This window comes from Salmo trutta, chromosome 2 (assembly GCF_901001165.1).
Source record: "Salmo trutta chromosome 2, fSalTru1.1, whole genome shotgun sequence".
Classification (NCBI taxonomy): Eukaryota; Metazoa; Chordata; class Actinopteri; order Salmoniformes; family Salmonidae; genus Salmo; species Salmo trutta.
The window spans coordinates 73600456-73621371 of NC_042958.1; the positions used below are offsets into that span (position 1 = coordinate 73600456).

The 20916-nt window shown below is 46.7% G+C and overlaps 1 pseudogene; it reads left to right on the top strand.

Moving 5' to 3' along the window:
* LOC115163466 (arginyl-tRNA--protein transferase 1-like) overlaps positions 1–20916 on the top strand; it is a 174578-nt pseudogene that overhangs the window by 124628 nt on the left and 29034 nt on the right.

Consider the following 20916-nt stretch of genomic DNA (forward strand, 5'->3'; position numbering starts at 1 on the left):
TTAAAATCAATTTTTATGCAATTTTTCTCGTAAAAAAGCGATAATATTCCGACCGGGAAAGCGTGTTTACGTTCAAAGAGAGAGAAAGTAAAAGCATGGGATCCCCTCGTGCACGAGCCTCAGTCTGATGGCCCTCTGATCGACCACCATCCAAACGCGCTAAAGTTTTTCAGCCAGCGGCTGGAATTACATCATTCAGCTTTTTCCTGGGTTCTGAGAGCCTATGGGAGCCGTAGGAAGTGTCACGTTACAGCAAAGATCCTAAATGTTCAATAAACAGAGCCAAGAAGCCAAAGGAATGGTCAGAGAGGGTACTTCCTGTTTGGAATCTTCTCAGGTTTTTGCCTGCCATATGAGTTCTGTTATACTCACAGACACCATTCAAACAGTTTTAGAAACTTTAGGGTGTTTTCTATCCAAAGCTAATAATTATATGCATATTCTATGGGTAGGAGTAGTAACCAGATTAAATCGGGTACGTTGTTTATCCAGCCGTGCAAATACTGCCCCCTATCCCTAACAGGTTAAGGTCCTGGAGTGGCCTAGCCAGTCTCCAGACCTTAATCCCATAGAAAATATGTGGAGGGAGCTGAAGGTTTGAGTTGCCAAACGTCAGCCTCGAAACCTTAATGACTTGGAGAAGATCTGCAAAGAGGAGTGGGACAAAATCCCTCCTGAGATGTGTGCAAACCTGGTGGCCAACTACAAGAAACGTCTGACCTCTGCTTTGCCACCAAGGGTTTTGCCACCAAATACTAAGTCATGTTTTGCAGAGGGGTTAAATACTTATTTCCCTCATTAAAATGCAAATCATTTTATAACATTTTTGACATGCGTTTTTCTGGATTTTTTTGTGGTTATTCTGTCTCTCACTGTTCAAATAAACCTACCATTAAAATTATAGACTGATCATTTCTTTGTCAGTGGGCAAACGTACAAAATCAGCAGGGGATCAAATACTTTTTTCCCCTCACTGTATTTAGGAAGTTAATTTCCTTGGAAAGATACCTGCCCCGTACTTCTCCACCCATGCATATAGACTACTCTATTTAATTGAGACCACATGCACGCGCACCTGATCTCGCACGCCCAAGAGGAGAGGTAGGCCAAAGGCTACTGAACTTGAAGGAGCAAAAATTATGATAGCAGACACTTGCACTTTCTCTTTAGGTTTTGCATATAGGATGAAGCCTACCTTTTAGGAGCGGGACCATTTGCAGTCCAAACATATAGGCCACTTGATCTCACATTTACAACTAGGAGAGGTAGGCTACTGAACTTGAAGTTGCGAATGCTGGTAGTGTGAATAATGCGAGAAAGAGGTGCTTTTAATACAATAAGTAGTAAGCTAACGCATACAAAGCAGAAAGATTTAGTTTCCAAATAATCCCAAAGTTGTCTGTCTCACCACCTGCTCCCACTTGCAGCATGAAAAATGCTGACCACACCATAATCTCTGTCGGGACCCGCAGATCACATGGATATCCCGTGGTAATGCAGCCCTCTACATTGGTCCTACTTTTTAAACTTTTTTTACATTGGTCCTAGCTGTTTTGTATGCGTGTGTGCTCGGATGAACCGTGTGTGAACCGAACTGATCCGAGTCTGATCGTGCAGTATGTTGAAACCTTTGGGTTGGCTCCAGACACAGAGCGGTCCCTGACCCCAGGTCAGTTCGTGTGCTGGCTGAACTGGCTCCACTGTGGTCTGAGAGCAGACACTGTCATTATTGAGGACTCAGGGATTGCGTCCCAAATGGCACCCTGACCTGGGGCCCTGGTAAGAAGTATTGCTCTATGTAGGGAAAAGGGTGACATTTGGGACGCAGCCTCAGTGTTATTATTACCAGAGTAATGATATCAGTGATAAAAGCTGGGCCGACCAGCAGGCGCCACGGCTGGAAGAGTGCGGTTGGAGAGGAGGAGAAGGAGAAAGAGGGTTCACTGCAGGTAACTGGCGAGTGGGGTACTTAAAAGTACTCTTTCTCTCTCTCACACACACAGTCCCCTCTCTCTCCCTCTCCAATCTATGTCCCGCTCTGCTGACTGTGCAGTTCTCTACTCTCCTCTGAGTTGTTAGAGTTCTATATCAACACACACACTTACCCCCACTGCAGTGCCTATAGTAATCCTCTCCAAAGCCGTTTAGCTCTTTCGTGATGAGCCTGGCTACGTCTAGGCGAATCTCAACTCTACTCACTGATCTGGCTAAGGAAACAAAAATATAGGTGAGATGTTAATCTGTACAGATAGCAGATCTTTGAGTTTGAGTATTTGTCTCCTGTGTGTATGGTAGCCTGCAAGCGGAGAGAAAGAGAGAATCGTTGTTAACCTGCTAAAATCTGACGCCCTTTGGTGGCATTATATTGCCAAATATATTGTAAACTACCTTCATTAGATACAGTTGAAGTCTGAAGTTTACATACACTTAGGTTGGAGTCATTAAAACTCGTTTTTAAACCACTCTACAAGTTTCTTGTTTGGCAAGTCGGGTAGGACATCTACTTTGTGCCTGACACAAGTAATTTTTCCAACAATAGTTTACAGACAGATTATTTCACTTATAACTCAATGTATCACAATTCCAGTGGGTCAGAAGTTTACATACACTAAGTTGACTGTGCCTAAACAGCTGGAAAAATTCCAGAAAATTATGTCATGGCTTTAGAAGCTTCTGATAGGCTAACTAACATAATTTGAGTCAATTGGAGGTGTACCTGTGGATGTATTTCAAGGCCTACCTTCAAACTCAGTGCCTCTTTACTTGACATCATGGGAAAATCAAAATAAATCAGCCAAGACCTCAGAAATAAATTGTGGACCTCCACCAGTCTGGTTCATCCCTGGGAGAAATTTTCAAGCTCCTAAAGGGACAGCGTTCATCTGTACAAACAATAGTGCGCAAGTATAAACACCACGGGACCACGCAGCTGTCATACCGCTCAGGAAGGAGACAAGTTCTATTTTGTTATTTTTGTACCTTTATTTAACTAGGCAAGTCAGTTAAGAACAAATTCTTATTTTCAATGACGGCCTAGGAACAGTGGGTTAACTGGCTTGTTCAGGGGCAGAATGACAGATGTTTACCTTGTCAGCTCAGGGATTCGATCTTGCAACATTTCGGTTACTAGTTCAACGCTCTAAGCACTAGGTTACTTGCCGCCCCAGCATCTTTACAAGGTCTTTTGCTGGTCCATCTCTGTCTCTTAGAGATGAACGTACTTTGGTGCGAAAAGTGCAAATCAATCCCAGAACAACAGCAAAGGCCTTTGTGAAGATGCTGGAGGAAACAGGTACAAAAGTATCTATCTCCACAGTGAAACGAGGGTGCTCAGTAAGGAAGAAGCCACTGCTCCAAAACCGCCATAAAAAAAGCCAGACTATGGTTTGCAACTGCACATGGTGACAAAGATCGTACTTTTTGGAGAAATGTCCTCTGGTCTGATGAAACAAAAATAGAACTGTTTGGCCATAATGACCATCCTTATGTTTGGAGGAAAAAGGGGGAGGCTTGCAAGCCAAAGAACACCATCCCAACCATGAAGCACGGGGTGGCAGCATCATGCTGTGGGGGTACTTTGCTGCAGGAGGGACTGGTTCACTTCACAAAATAGATGGCATCATGAGGAAAGGGAAATTATGTGGATATATTGAAGCAACATCAGTCAGGAAGTTAAAGCTTGGTCGGAAATGGGTCTTCCAAATGGACAATGACCCCAAGCATACTTCCAAAGTTGTGTCAAAATGGCTTAAGGACAACACAGTCAAGGTATTGGAGGGGCCATCACAAAGCCCTGACCTCAACCCTATAGAAAATATGTGGGCAGAACTGAAAAAGTGTGTGCGAGCAAGGAGGCCTACAAACCTGACTCAGTTACACCAGCTCTGTTAGGAGGAATTGGCCAAAGTTCACCCAAATTATTGTGGGAAGCTTGTGGAAGGCTACCTGAAACGTTTGACCCAAGTTAAAGAATTTAAAGGCAATGCTACCAAATACTAATTGAGTGTATGTAAACTTCTGACCCACTGGGAATGTGATGAAAGAAATACAAGCTGAAATAAATCATTCTCTCTACTATTATTCTGACATTTCACATTCTTAGAATAAAGCGGTGATCCTAACTGACCTAAGACAGGGAATTGTTACTTGGATTAAATGTCAGCAATTGTGAAAAACTGAGTTTAAATGTGTTTGGCTAAGGTGTATGTAAACTTCCGACTTCAACTGTACACTCCATGACCAAAAGTAAGTGGACACCTGCTCGTCTAACATTTTCTACTGGAACTTGCTTCCAATCAGCCGCAAGAGCATTAGTGAGGTTGGGTACTGATGTTGGGCGATTAGGCCTGGCTCGCTGTCCAATTTATCCCAATGATGTGTGATGGAGTTGAGGACAGGGCTCTGTGCAGGACAGTCACGTTCTTCTACATCAATCTTGACAAAACATTTTTGTATGGAACTCACTTTGTGCACGGGGGCATTGTCATGCTGAAACAAGAAAGGGCCATCCCCAAACTGTTGCCACAAAGTTGGAAGCACAGAATTGTCTAGAATGTCATTTTATTCTGTAGCATTAAGATTTCCCTTCATTGGAACTAAGGGGCCTATCCCAAACCACAAAAAACAGCCCCAGACCATTATTTTGCCAAACCCAGATTTGTCAATCGGACTGCCAGATGGTGAAGCGTGATTCATCACTCCAGAGAATGCGTTTCCGCTACTCCAGAGTCCAATGGCGGCGAGCTTTACACCACTCAAGTCGACGCTTGGCATTGCACTTTGTAATCTTAGTCGTGTGTGGCTGCTCGGTCGTGGAAACCCATTTTATGAAACTCCCGACGAACAGCTATTGTGCTACGTTGCATCCAGAGGCAGTTTGGAACTCGGTAGGGAGTGTTTTATCCGAGGACAGACGATTTTTACGCACTTCAGCATTCGGCGCTCCCATTCTGTGCACTTGTGTGTCCTACCACTTTGCGGCTGAGCTGTTGCTCCTAGACGTTTCCATTTCAAAACAACAGCACTTACATTTGACGGGGGCAGCTCTAGCCAGGCTGAAATTTGACAAACTGACTTGTTGGAAAGGTGGCATCCGATGACAGTGCCACGTTGAAATTCACTGAGCTCTTCAGTAAGGCCATTCTACTGCCATTGTTTGTCTATGGAGATTGCATGGCAGTGTGCTCGTTTATATACACCTATCAGCAACCGATGTGGCTGAAATAGCTGGATCCACTAATTTGAAAGGGTGTCCAATGCTTTTGTATACATGGTGTACATTTCGAATACCGGGTTACCCGGGAGACAAGTGATTATTCTCTGGATGGAACATTTGTAAAACAGGGAAAATATTCAACCCTAGTCTGTAGCTTATTCTTTAGATGCTTGGGGCTGCTGGTGAACCATGGTGTGCAGACATAACTTTAGGGTGCCTGTAGGTTTCCATCCAATTAGTGACAGATTTTAATGTGAACATTATCAAATCTGCATAAAAACGATATGCGCATTTCAGGGTTTCCATTAGGAAAATGTGGTGCTCGACAACGTGACCGGGAATATTTTAATTTACCGGACATCCATATGCATTCAGATTTGACTTGGCGCAGCCAGCGCCATCAATAAGTAAGGGATATTGGCCAAATGAGCCACATTTACTTGTCCTTAAAACGGCCTATAACAAATTACAAAAACACTGTTCCTTGTGTTTCAATCTGTAACATATGCAAAACTTTATATAATATTTGTAGGCTACTTTCCTAAAACAACAATTGAACCTCATGGTTCAGCTGTCTGAGATTTGAGCACTAAATGCATCAGGGCATTGCATGCATAGACCTATAGGCTTTTGTCCACTGTATGATTCAGATTCAGAAAACGTTTAATGTCCTCAGAGAGGCAATTCATCTTGCAGCAGTCATAAAACAAATCACATCAAAAAATGTCAAATAAACAGCAAAGGATATTTACAAACAAATAGGCAGGGTAAGTGCAGTTTCATAGGCAAAGTGCTAAGTGCAATTAGTCCAACATTTTAAGTTGCAGAATGGCATTCGAAATAAAAGAGTACTTAGCCCTATTTTTTTAACCTTAGGTAGTCTGTACCTGCGACCAGAGGGAAGGAGCTGGAATTCAGGGTGGAGTGGATGGGAAGAGTCAACCACTATTTTATTCACCTTATGGAGGGCTCTACTCAGGTAGGGATATGACAGTTCTTGCTGTTGCTGCCCCATGATTTTTCCGCAAGTCCTGACTATCTTGCTCAACCTATTTTTCTGTGCAACCTTGATATTCCCAAACCAGCAGGTCAAGCAGAAGGACAGAATGCTCTCAATTAATGATTTATAAAAGAGAACCTTGATGGTTAGATCAACATTAAAAAAGTGAAGTTTCCGTAGGAAATACATTCTCTGTTGGCCTTTCTTAAAAATAGTGTCAGTACACCGATCCCAGGACAGCTTGCTGTCAATGACTAGCCCAAAGTATTTGTACTCCACTATTTCAATGGGCTCACCTTTTATCAGTGATGGTGTGTGCATGGTAGTGTTCCTTCAAAAGTCAATCACCATGTCCTTAGTTTTTGATGTATTCAATATTAGATGGGATGACTCACACCAGAGAGTAAAATCATTCAGAGCCGTTCCGTTCTCCGTCTCATCCCCTTCGCGAAGACTGATCTAAGCAGTATCGTCAGCATATTTGATCAGGTGGGGCCCTGGGAACCAGCTCTGGCAGCTGTCTGGATACAGTATGTATAGTACTGTTGAAAGAACACCGCCCTGTGGGGGTCGAGAGCCAGACTGTGTTAAATGCTGATGAGAAATCTGTGAACATGATATGCACATGGGTTTTACTGCCCTCCAAATGCATGTACACCAGATGTAAGAGCGAGAGGATGGCATCATCTGTCCCTCTCTCTGACCGGTATGCAAATTAGAGGGGTCAAGGGGGTGTCTGGTGGTGTTGATTATATATGCCTTGATGATATTTTCAAGAGATTTAATCAAGATTTTTGGGACAGGTACGACAATAGATTTTACCACGGCCGCTGGGTGTAAGGGCTTCTTACTCCAGTTGGAGTTATACCTGGCGACCGTTCGTCCCTCTCCCTCGGGGGAGGAGAGCGTCAGCGTCCTCGTCTCCTGTCTCACGGGTAAGGCCCTGGAATGGGCAAACGCCATGTGGGACAGTCCGGACTCAGCCAGGGACAACTACCCAGAGTTCACCCGCCGCTTTCGGGCAGTATTCGATCATCCCCCGGAGGGGAGAGTGGCGGGTGAGCGGCTGTTTCACCTGAGGCAGGAGACGAGGAGCGCACAGGAATTTGCTCTCGAGTTCCGGACCCTGGCCGCGGGAGCAGGGTGGAATGAGGTCGCAGAGGGCACACTGTGGACCGGTGCTGGGGAGACTCCCCTAGGAGTCCAGACGGCAGGCAGAGCGCTCCTTTGACACCTCAGGTGAGTCAGCACCAGCCTCTCCCAGACCCCCCTAGCCGTCACATGTATGTGTCAGTGTCTTTTCCTGGTTTCTCCCCTCACTCCCGGTTTAAGGCGCTAGTCGATTAAGGCGTGGCGGGGAGTTTTATGGACCGTGGGGTCGCGGCTAAGTTAGGGATTCCCCTGGTCCAGTTGGACCAACCCTTCCCCGTGCACGCCCTAGACAGTCGACCACTAGGGTCAGGGCTGGTCAGGGAGGTCACTGTACCTCTGGTCATGGTAATGCGGGGGGTCATGAGGAGCGGATTAATCTTTTCCTCATTGATTCCCCAGCGTTTCCAGTGGTTCTAGGGATTCCCTGGCTAGCCACTCACAACCCTAAGATTTCGTGGGGACAGAGAGCTCTTAAGGGGTGGTCAAATGAGTGCTCGGGCAGGTGCATAGGAGTTTCCATCTGTGCGACTACGGTGGAGAGTCCAGACCAAGTCTCCACCGTGCACATTCCCTCAGAGTATGCCGATTTGGCTATCGCCTTCAGTAAAACGAAGGCGACCTAATTACCACCTCATCGACGAGGAGACTGTGCGATAAACCTCCAGGTGGGCGCTGCCCTTCCTCGTAGTCACGTTTATCCCCTGTCTCAGGAGGAGACAGCGGTTATGGAGACATACGTCACTGAGTCTTTGAGGCAGGGATACATTCGGCCATCTCACTCACCCGTCTCCTCGAGCTTCTTTTTCGTGAAGAAGAAGGAGGGAGGTCTGCGCCCGTGCATTGACTATAGAGGTCTAAATGCCATCACAGTGGGTTTCAGTTACCCACTACCTCTCATCGCCTCGGCGATGGAGTCATTTCACGGGGCGCGCTTCTTCACGAAATTGGATCTCAGGAGTGCATATAATCTGGTGCGTATCCGAGGAGGGGACGAGTGGAAAACTGCATTTAGTACCACATCTGGCCATTATGAGTACCTCGTCATGCCGTATGGGTTAAAGAATGCTCCCGCAGTCTTCCAATCCTTTGTGGACGAGATTCTCCGGGACCTGCTCGGTCAGGGTGTAGTGGTGTACATCGATGACATTCTGGTCTACTCCGCTACACGCGCCGAGCATGTGTCTCTGGTGCGTAAAGTGCTTGGGCGACTGGTGGAGCATGACCTATACGTCAAGGCTGAGAAATGTGAGTTTTCCAAACCAGCCGTCTCTTTCTTGGGGTATCGCATTTCCTCATCAGGGGTAGTGATGGAATGTGACCACGTCTCAGCCGTGCGTAATTGGCCGACTCCCAACACGGTGAAGGAGGTGCAGCGGTTTTTGGGATTTGCCAATTACTACCGGAGGTTTATCCGGGGCTTTGGGCAGGTGGCGGCTCCCATTACCTCACTGTTGAAGGGGGGCCCGGTGCGGTTAAAGTGGTCCGCGGAGGCGGACAGGGCCTTTAGCCGTCTGAAGGTTTTGTTCACCGACGCTCCGGTGCTGGCGCACCCGGACCCCTCTTTGCCCTTCATAGTGGAGGTGGACGCGTCCGAGGCTGGGGTAGGAGCCGTGCTGTCCCAGCGCTCGGGCGCCCCCCCCAAGCTCCGCCCCTGCGCCTTCTTCTCTAGGAAGTTGAGTCCGGCGGAGCGTAACTATAATGTGGGGGACAGGGAGCTGTTGGCTGTGGTCAGAGCCCTGAAGGTGTGGAGACATTGGCTTGAGGGGGCGCGTCACCCTTTTCTCATCTGGACTGACCACCGCAAACTGGAGTACATCCGGGCGGCGAGGAGACTGAACCCGCGTCAAGCCAGGTGGGCAATGTTCTTTACGAGATTTCGGTTTAACATCTCGTATATCCCAGGTTCCCGGAACATTAAGGCCGACGCACTGTCTCGTCTCCATGATGCCGAGGAACAGTCCACCGATCCCACGCCCATACTTCCAGCCTCCTGCCTGGTGGCACCGGTGGTCTGGGAGGTGGACGCGGACATCGAGCGGGCGTTACGGACAGAGCCTACTCCTCCGCAGTGTCCAGTGGGTCGTAAGTACGTTCCGCTCGGTGTTCGCGATCGTCTGATTCGGTGGGCACACACGCTTCCCTCCTCGGGTCACCCAGGGGTTGAGCGGACAGTGCGTGGTCTTAGTGGGAGATACTGGTGGCCCACCTTGGTGAGGGACGTGAGGCACTCTGTCTCCTCCTGTTCGGTGTGCGCTCAGAGTAAGGCTCCCAGGCACCTGCCTAGAGGGAAATTACAACCCCTCCCGGTTCCGCAGCGACCATGGTCCCACCTGGCGGTGGATTTCTTGACCGATCTCCCGCCGTCTCAGGGCAACACTACGTCCTGCCGTCTGCTTCCGTTACCCGGTCTTCTTACGGCCCTGCAGACCGCGGAAGCCTTATTCACCCACGTCTTCCGGCACTACGGGGTGCCCGAGGATATCATCTCAGATCGAGGCCCCCAGTTCACGTCCCGAGTATGGCGGGCGTTTATGGAGCGACTGGGGGTTTCGGTCAGTTTGACCTCGGGGTTTCACCCCGAAAGTAATGGGCAGGTGGAAAGGTTAAACCAGGAGGTGGGCAGGTTTCTGCGGTCCTACTGCCAGGACCGGCCAGGGGAGTGGGCAAGGTTCGTGCCATGGGCCGAAATGGCTCAGAACTCTTTGCGCCACTCCTCCACCAACATGTCACCATTCCAATGTGTGTTGGGTTATCAGCCGGTCCTGGGGCCATGGCATCAGAGCCAGACGGAGGCCCCTGCGGTGGAGGAATGGGTTCAGCGCTCAAGGGAGACCTGGGACGCTGTGCAGGAATCCCTGGAACGAGCCAGGGAGCGACAAAGAGCGAGCGCTGACCGGCACCGCAGCGAGGCCCCCGTGTTCACCCCAGGGGAGAGAGTCTGGCTCTCGACCCGGAACCTGCCCCTCCGCCTGCCCCGCCGGAAGCTGGGTCCGCGGTTTCTGGGGCCATTTAAAGTCCTGAGGAGAATAAACGAGGTGTGTTACAGATTACAACTTCCTTCTTATTATCGTATTAACCCCTCGTTTCATGTGTCTCTCCTCAGGCCGGTGGTAGCTGGTCCGCTGCAGGAAAATGAGGTACGGGAGGTCCCTCCACCCCCCCCTGGACATCGGGGGGGCCCCGGGGGAAACAGTCCGGTCCATCTTGGACTCCAGACGCCGGGCGAGGGGCCTGCAGTACCTCGTGGACTGGGAGGGGTACGGCCCGGAGGAGAGGTGCTGGGTACCGGTGGAGGACATACTGGACCCAGCGCTCATCCGGGAGTTCCACAGCCTCCATCCGGATCGCCCTGCGCCTCGCCCTCCGGGGCGTCCTCGAGGCCGGCGTCGGCGCGCTGCGGGAGCCGCGCGTCAGGGGGGGAGTACTGTCACGACAGTGACGGATGGTGGCGCCCCTCCTCGGCCGGGCGGAGCTCGGCGGTCGTCGTCGCCGGCCTACTAGCTACCATCGATCCCTTTTTGTTTCACTTTCTGTTGTTTAGGTCTAGTTAGGCACGCACCTGTTTTTGGTTAGTCATTAGTAAAGGGGGGTTATTTAGGTTAGCGTAGGATGTATGTGTTTGTACGTGATTGTGTTGCTTGTCCGGGGTTTTTGTGCTAGAGGAACGTGTACTGGGTTTTTCCCTCTGCCTGTGGTTTATTTTCATTTTTTGTACACCACCGCAGAATCATTTAAGGGCTGCGCCCCTATACTTTTGGTGACCACATCCAGTTGCTTTTAATAAAGAAGTGTGGTCGAGAACTCTCTGTCTCCTGCGCCTGACTCTACCTCTCCTGTTGTTTTCTCGAGCCAGCCCGTGACAGTGCCAAGGTACCATGTATCTGGCATGATGCCAAACCATATATGTAATTGTTACTCATATGGTAATTGGCTAACTCCTTTAATTACTCTAATAATGTGCAACCACCTCTGTACAATAACATAGCATATTACACTAGAAACAGTAACAAAACTTCAATATTGTATGTTTTACAATTTGTTTACATGACGCACGAGTAAAGTAATACAGCTGACGGCATACATGAAAGGCAAGGCAATTTGTGTGAAATGCAACCAACTAACATAGATAGGTAAGCAATTCTATCAATAACAAGATTATCATCACTAGCAATATGCTTGAATCAAATTTACAAACAAATATTTTCCGAGGCTGAAGCGTGACAAGAAATAATTGCACTGAAATACCTGCACCGTAGCGTTGTTTTTAGCTGCTTCTATGCGTGCAGAACGAATTCTCTACTTCCTGTTTTCGTACAGTCTTTTTAAGTACCAGAAAGCTCCACTAGGGGGCGATAAACACAATGGAACACAATGAAAATCCATTTTAACCACTGTAATAAAATAATCTGTTACCTTCTAACAGGATGGCAGCACACTAGAGTTCCTCTGTGGAGATGGGAGAACCTTCCAGAAGGACAACCATCTCATCAGCACTCCTCCAATCAGGCCTTTATGGTAGAGTGGCTAGACGGAAGCCACTCCTCAGTAAAAGGCACATGACAGCCCGTTTGGAGGTTGCCAAAAGGCAGCTAAAAACTCTGACCATGAGAAACAAGATTCTCTGGTCTGATGAAACCAAGATTGAACTCTTTGGCGTAAATGCCAAGCGTCACATCTGGAGGAAACCTGGCACCATCCCTACGGTGAAGCATGGGGGTGGCAGCATCATGCTGTGGGGATGTTTTTCAGCGGCAGGGACTGGGAGACTAGTCAGGATCGAGGGAAAGATGAACGGAGCAAAGTACAGAGATATCCTTGATGAAAACCTGCTCCAGAGCACTCAGGACCTCAGACTGGGGCGAAGGTTAACCTTCCAACAAGACAGCGACCATGAGCACACAGCCAAGAAAACACAGGCCTGGGTTCGGTACAAGTCTCTGAATGTCTTTGAGTGGCCCAGCCAGAGCCTGTACTTGAACCCGATCTGACATCTCTGGAGAGACCTGAAAATAGCTGTACAGCGACGCTGTCCAAAGTTTTGACTGGTATACTACCGTTCAAAAGTTTGGGGTTACTTAGAAATGTCTTTGTTTTCCATGAAAACATGCATGAAATGGGCTGTAAAATGAATAGGAAATATATTCAAGACTTTGACAAGGTTAGAAATAATTATTAATAATTAGGGATGCACAATATATTGGTGAACATATCTGAATCGGACAATATTAGTTAAAGATGGTAACATTGGTATCGGCCCGATGTCTAGTTTAACGCCAACATTAAAAACCGATGTCAAAGCTACCGTGCATACCTATATAACGTAGGTACATGACGTAATAACGCCACGTAAAATGTTGCGCTACACGTGCAACACAGCATTCCTAACCTAGCCCACACAATGTCTGCTGTGTGGATTGAGCAGTCATTTGAAAGAGTAAAACATGTTCAGTGAGACAATTCAAAGGTGAAATCCATTAAAGCCAAGATAATGGAATTCATTGCCATTGACAATCAAACGTTCTCAGTCGTGGGTGATGTTGGCTTTCGCCGACTGGTCGAGCACCGGTACACACTACCAAGTGCACTATTTTTCAGATGTTGCCCTACCGGAGTTACACAGTAATAGTGTTACTGCTATTAGCTTCACGACAAACATACTATGGAATGCCATTTGGGTCTTTGTGTGTCAAAAAAGATACAGTAGCACTTTCAAAGATGTACAAAAAAGTCTGCAAACAAGCAAACACTGGCCACGAAGGATGTGTTTACAATACCGTAGCAGTAATAAAGCATAATTTGTTCGACGTCAACTTCTGGGGTAGCTAGCACCAATACAACCAGCCTGAAAACAGTGACCAGTAGAAACGACAGTCATTTTCATTATTCTTAGCATTGAATCCTTGTGAGTAAGTATTAGCTAGGTTGCCACTTGTTGTTTGCCTATTGAAATTGAACTTCAGTTCATGAAAATAAATAGCCAGCCAGCTACTTAACCCTGTTGCCCAAAGCTAACGTTATAAGCAGCCAGCTAGCTTCATCTGGCTAGTGATGCTCGACCGGACCGGTTTATGTGTTGTGAAGCTAGCCACAATAAGAATTAGGCACAATAGTGGAATGTGGCTAATAGTGGCTAATCCTTATTGTGGCTAGCTTCACATAGATGGGTCCTACCACCATTAATCAAATAAGAACTGTCTTATAAATTAGAGTTATTTTAGATGACACATAGCTATATAGTTAGCTAGCTAACTATAGCTACTGAAACAGATTATGTCGTGTTATTTGACATGTCAAATAGTGTTATTTGACGTATCTTTTTTGACACGCAAAGACCCAAACGGCGTTCCATAGAAATCCTGGTTGAGAATGAAATGACTGCACAAATGAGCAATGAAACAGCACAGCAAGTAAGTGAAAGAAATAGGTTTTGATTATGTTTTACTGGAAATGGGGACATACGTAAATGCCAACAAAATAACTTTTTGGTTAGTGTGGTGTGTGTGTGACCTTTATTTAACTAGGAAAGTCAGTTAAGAACACATTTTTATTTACAATGACGGCCCGGACAACGCTGGGCCAATTGTGCACCGCCCTATGGGACTCCCAATCATAGACGGATGTGATATATCCTGGATTTGATACAGGGACTGTGGTGACGCCTCTTGCACTGAGATGCAGTGCATTAGACCGCTGTATCCATGTGTGTGTGTGTTAACTATTTAACTGTATTAGAATGCTTAAAAGGCTGCTAAATTTGTAAATATCGGTATCCAGACCCTTACGCGGCCTGGAGGTGTGTTTTTGGTCATTGTCCTATTGAAAAACTAATGATAGTCCCACTAAGTGCAAACCAGATGGAATGGCATATTACTTCAGAATGCTGTGGTAACCATGCTGGTTAAGTGTGCCTTGAATTCTAAATAAATCACAGACAGTGTCACCAGCAAAATACCCCCACACCATAACACCTCCTCCTCCATGCTTCATGGTGGGAACCACAAATGCGGAGATCATCCGTTCACCTACTCTGCATCTCACAAAGACAGGGCGGTTGGAACCAGAAACTTATCAGATCAAAGGACAGATGTCCTCCTGTCTAATGTCCATTGCTCGTGTTTCTTAGCCCATGCAATTCTCCTCTTCTTATTGGTGTCCTTTAGTAGTGGGTTCTTTGCAGCATTTTGACCATGAAGGCCTGATTGACACAGTCTCCTCTGAACAGTTGATGTTGAGATGTGTCTGTTACTTGAACTCTTTGAAGCATTTATTTGTGCTGCAATTTCTGAGGCTGGTAACTCTAGTGAACTTATCCTCTGTAGCAGAGGTAACTATGGGTGTTCCTTTCCTGTGGCAGTCCTCGTGGGAGCCAGTTTCATCATAGAGCTTGATGATTTTTGCGACTGTTCTTGAAGAAACCTTCAAAGTTCTTGAAATTTTCCAGATTGACTGACCTTCGTGTCCAAAGTAATGATGGACTGTCATTTCTCTTTGCTTTTTTGAGCTGTTCTTGCCATAATATGGACTTGGTCTTTTACCAAATAGGGCTTTCTTCTGCATAACGCCCCTATCTTGTCACAACACAACTGATTTGTTCAAGAAAATTAACTTTTAACAAGGTACACCTGCTAATTGAAATGCAGTCAATGTGACTACATCATGAAGCTGGTTGAGAGAATGCCAAGTGTGCAAAACTGTCATCAATGCAAGGGGTGACTACTTTGAAGAATCTAAAATCTAAAATATATTTTGATTTGTTGAACACTTTGTTGGTTACTACATGATTACATATGTGTTATTTCATTATATTTTGATGTCTTAGCTATTATTCTACAAAGTAGAAAATGGTAAAAATAAAGAAAACCTTAAATCAGTTGGTGTGTCCAAACTTTCAAATCAAATTTTATTTGCCACATGCGCAGAATACTACAAGTGTAGACCTTACAGTGAAATGCTTACTTACAAGCCCTTAACCAACAATGCCTTAAGAAGTAAAAAAAACAAACAGAAAAAGTGTTAGGTAATTTCTTTTATGACAGTAACAAATAATTAAACAGCACTAGTAAAATAACAATAGCAAGGCTATATACAGTGGGTACATTTTTACTTTTTAGTCATTTAGCATACGATCTTATCCAGAGCGACTTACAGTAGTGAGCACATACATTTCATTTAATGCATTTCATTTTTTTTTGTACTAGCCTCCCGTGGGAATCGACCCCACAACCCTGGCATTGCATACACCATGCTGGCGTTGCAAACACCATGCTCTACCAACTGAGCCACAGGAAAGCCGGTACCGGTACAGAGTCAATGTGCGGGGGCACTGGTTAATCAAGGTAATTGAGGTAATATGTACATGTAGGTCGTGTTAAAGTGACTATGCATAGATAATAAACAGAGAGTAGCAGCAGCGTGAAAGAGAGGTCTGGGTAGCCCTTTGATTGGCTGTTCAGGAGTCTTATGTCTAGGGGGTAGAAGATGTTAAGAGGCCTTCGCTCCGGTACCGCTTGCCGTGCGGTAGCAGAGAGAACAGTCTATGACTAGGGTGGCTGGAATCTTTGACAATTTTTACACCACAGAGAGCACCCTCTTGCGGTCGGAGGCCAAGCAGTTGCCATACCAGGCAGTGATGCAACCAGTCAGGATGCTCTCTGGTACAGTTATAGAACATTTTCAGGATCTGAGGACCCATGCCAGAGATTGAGGAGATTGAGCACGTACCCCTGAGGGGCCCCCATGTTGAGGATCAGCGTGGCGGATGTATTGTTACCTACCCTTACCACCTGGGGCGGACCGTCAGGAAGTCCAGGATCCAGTTGCAGAGGGAGGTATTTAGTCCCAGAGTCCTTAGCTTACTTAGCTTACATTCTCACATAGGTGTTCCTTTTTGTCCAGGTGGGCAGTGTGGAGTGCAATAGAGATTGCATCATCTGTGGATCTGTTGGGGCGGTATGCAAGTTGGAGTAGGTCTCGGGTTTCTGGGATAATGGTGTTGATGTGAGCCATGACCAGCCTTTCAAAGCACTTCATGGCTACAGACGTGAGTGCTACTGGTTGGTAGTCATTTAGGCAGGTTACCTTAGTGTTCTTGGGCACAGGGACTATGGTCTGCTTGAAACATGTTGGTATTACAGACTCAGTCAGGAACAGGTTGAAAATGTCAGTGAAGACACTTGCCAGTTGGTCAGCGCATGCTCGGACTACATGTCCTGGCAATCTGTCTGGCCCTGTGGCCTTGTGAATGTTGACCTGTTTTAAAGATCTTACTCACATCAGCGTGATCACACAGTCGTCCGGCTAACGTCGGAGCCGGTGTAGTACGATTCAATCTTAGTCCTGACAGTTTGTATTGACGCTTTGTATTGACGCTTTGCCTTGTTTGATGGTTCGTCGGAGGGCATAGTGGGATTTCATGTAAGCTTCCAGGTTAGAGTCCTGCTCCTTGAAAGCGGCAGCTCTACCCTTTAGCTTAGTGCAGATGTTGCCTGTAATCCATGGCTTCTGGTTGGGTATGTAGGTACAGTACGGTCACTGTGGGGACGACGTCATCAATGCACTTATTGATGAAGCCAGTGACTGATGTGGTGTACTCCTCAATGCCATCGGAAGAACATATTCCAGTCTGTGCTAGCAAAACAGTCCTTCATCTGACCACTTTCTTATTGACCGAGTCACTTGTGCTTCCTGCTTTAGTTTTTGCTTGTAAGCAGGAATCAGGAAGATAGAATTATGGTCAGATTTGCCAAATGGAGGGCGAGAGAGAGCTTTGTACGCGTCTCTGTGTGTGGAGTAAAGGTGGTGTAGAGTTTTTTCCCCTCTGGTTGCACATTTACCATGCTGGTAGAAATTAGGTAAAACAGATTTGAGTTACCCTGCATTAAAGTCCCTGGCCACTAGGAGCACTGCCTCTGGATTAGTGTTTTCCTGTTTGCTGATGGCCGTATACAGCTCATTGAGTGCGGTCTTAGTGCCAGCATCAGTTTGTGGTGGTATATAAACAGCTACAAAAAATACATGAAAACTCTCTTGGTAAATAGTGTGGTCTACAGCTTATCATGAGATACTCTACCTCAGGCGAGCAAAACCTCGAGACTTCGTTAGATTTCGGGCACCAGCTGTTGTTTACATAGACCTTCACCCCTTGTCTTACCAGAGGCCGCTGTTCAATTCTGACGAAAAAGCTTAAAACCCGCCAGCTGTATGTTATTCATGTCGTCGTTCAGCCATGACTTGGTGAAACATAAGATATTACAGTTTTAATGTCCCGTTGGTAGGATTTTTGTGATCGTAGTTCATCTATTTTATTATTGATTGATTGTACGTTGGCTAATAGTACTGATGGTAAAGGTAGAATACCCTCTCGGCGTCGGATACTAACAAGGCACACGGACCTTCGTCCCCGATACCTCCATCTCCTTCTCCTGCGAATGACAGGGATGAGGGCCTGGTCGGGCGTCTGAAGTAAATCCTTCCCGTCCGACTCGTTATAGAAAAAGTATTCCTCCAGTACGGGGTGTGTAATCTCTGTCCTTATATCTAGAAGCTCTTTTTGGTCATGAGACACGGTGTCAGAAACATTATGTAGAAAATAAGTTACGAATAACGTGAAAAAACATGCACAATAGCACAATTGGTTACGGGATCGTAAAACGGCAGCCATCTCCTTTGGCGACATTCTTATCACTGGTACTGTGTGTGAATGTGTGTGTGTATATATATATATACTGCTCAAAAAAATAAAGGGAACACTTAAACAACACATCCTAGATCTGAATGAAAGAAATAATCTTATTAAATACTTTTTCTTTACATAGTTGAATGTGCTGACAACAAAATCACACAAAAATAATCAATGGAAATCCAATTTATCAACCCATGGAGGTCTGGATTTGGAGTCACACTCAAAATTAAAGTGGAAAACCACACTACAGGCTGATCCAACTTTGATGTAATGTCCTTAAAACAAGTCAAAATTAGGCTCAGCAGTGTGTGTGGCCTCCCTACCACGCCTGGTCATGCTCCTGATGAGGTGGCGGATGGTCTCCTGAGGGATCTCCTCCCAGACCTGGACTAAAGCATCCGCCAACTCCTGGACAGTCTGTGGTGCAATGTGGCGTTGGTGGATGGAGCGAGACATGATGTCCCAGATGTGCTCAATTGGATTCAGGTCTGGGGAACGGGCGGGCCATAGCATCAATGCCTTCCTCTTGCAGGAACTGCTGACACACTCCAGCCACATGAGGTCTAGCATTGTCTTGCATTAGGAGGAACCCAGGGCCAACCGCACCAGCATATGGTCTCACAAGGGGTCTGAGGATCTCATCTCGGTACCTAATGGCAGTCAGGCTACCTCTGGCGAGCACATGGAGGGCTGTGCGGCCCCCCAAAGAAATGCCACCCAACACCATGACTGACCCGGTCATGCTGGAGGATGTTGCAGGCAGCAGAACGTTCTGCACGGTGTCTCCAGACTCTGTCACGTCTGTCAAGTGCTCAGTGTGAACCTGCTTTCATCTGTGAAGAGCACAAGGCGCCAGTGGTGAATTTGCCAATCTTGGTGTTCTCTGGCAAATGCCAAACGTCCTGCACGGTGTTGGGCTGTAAGCACAACATCGGACCCTCATACCACCCTCATGGAGTCTGTTTCTGACTGTTTGAGCAGACACATGCACATTTGTGGCCTGCTGGAGGTCATTTTGCAGGGCTCTGGCAGTGCTTCTCCTGCTCCTCCTTGCACAAAGGCGGAGGTAGCGGTCCTGCTGCTGGGTTGTTGCCCTCCTACGGCCTCCTTCACGTCTCCTGATGTACTGGCCTGTCTCCTGGTAGCGCCTCCATGCTCTGGACACTACGCTGACAGACACAGCAAACCTTCTTGCCACAGCTCGCATTGATGTGCCATCCTGGATGAGCTGCACTACCTGAGCCACTTGTGTGGGTTGTAGACTCCGTCTCATGCTACCACTAGAGTGAAAGCACCGCCGGCATTCAAAAGTGACCAAAACATCAGCCAGGAAGCATAGGAACTGAGAAGTGGTCTGTGGTCCCCACCTGCAGAACCACTCCTTTATTGGGGGTGTCTTGCTAATTGCCTATAATTTCCACCTGTTGTCTATTCCATTTGCACAACAGCATGTGAAATTTATTCTCAATCAGTGTTGCTTCCTAAGTGGACAGTTTGATTTCACAGAAGTGCGATTGACTTGGAGTTACATTGTGTTGTTTAAGTGTTCCCTTTATTTTTTTGAGCAGTGTACATATGTGTGTATGCAACAATTAAAATTTTCTTTCTGAGTTACAGTTCATGTAAGGAAATCAGTCAATTGAAATGCATTCATTAGGCCCTAATCTATGGATTTCACAACTGGGAATACAGATATGCATCTGATAGTCACAGATACCTTAAAAAAAGGTTGGGGGGGGATCAGAAAACCAGTCAGTATCTGGTGGACCACCATTTGCCTTTTATAGCTCGACACATCTCATTCGCATAGAGTTGATTAGGCTTTTGATTGTGGCCTGTGGAATGTTGTCCCACTCCTCTTCAATGGCTGTGCGAAGTTGCTGGATATTGGCAGAAACTGGAACACTCTGTCATACAAGTTATCCAGAGCATCCCCAACATGCTCAATGGGTGTCATGTCTGGTTAGTATGCAGGCCATAGAAGAACTGGGACATTTTCAGCTTCCAAGAATTGTGTAAAGATCATTGCAACATGGGGCTGTGCATTATCATGCTGAAACATGAGGTGATGGTTGCGGATGAATGGCACGACAATGGGCCACAGGATCTCGCCACGGTATCTCTGTGGAATCAAATTGCCATCGATAAAATGCAATTGTATTTGTTGTCTATAGCTTTTTCCTGACCATACCATAACTCCAATGCCATGGGGCACTGTTCACAACGTTGACATCAGAAAACTGCTCGCCCATAGAATGCCGTCTGCCCAGTACGGTTGAAACTTGGATTAGTCCGTGAAGAGCACATTTCTCCAGTGTTCCATTGGCCATTGAAGGTGAGCATTTTTCCACTGAAGTCGTTTACGATGCCGAACTGCAGTCAGGTCAAGACACTAGTGAGGACGACAAGCATGCAGATTAACTTCCCCGAGACTGTTTCCGACAGTTTGTGCAGAAATTCTTTGGTTGTGCAAACCCACAGTTTCATCAGCTGTCCGGTTGGCTGGTCTCAGACGATCCCGCTGTTGAAGAAGCTGGATGCGGAGGTCCTGGGCTGGCGTGGTTACATGTGGTCTGCGATTGTGAGGCCGGTTGGACGTACTGCCAAATTCTTTAAAACGACAGGCGGCTTATTGTAGACAAATGAACATTCAATTCTCTGGCATCAGCTCCAGTGGACATTCATGTAGTCAGTATGCTAAATTCACGCTCCCTCAAAACTTGAGACATTTGTGGCATTGTGTGACAACTGCACATTTTAGAGTGGACTTTTATTGTCCCTAGCACAAGGTGCACCTGTGTACTGAGCTGTAATCAGCTTCTTGATATGCCGCACCTGTCAGGTGGTTGGATTATCTTGACAAAGGAG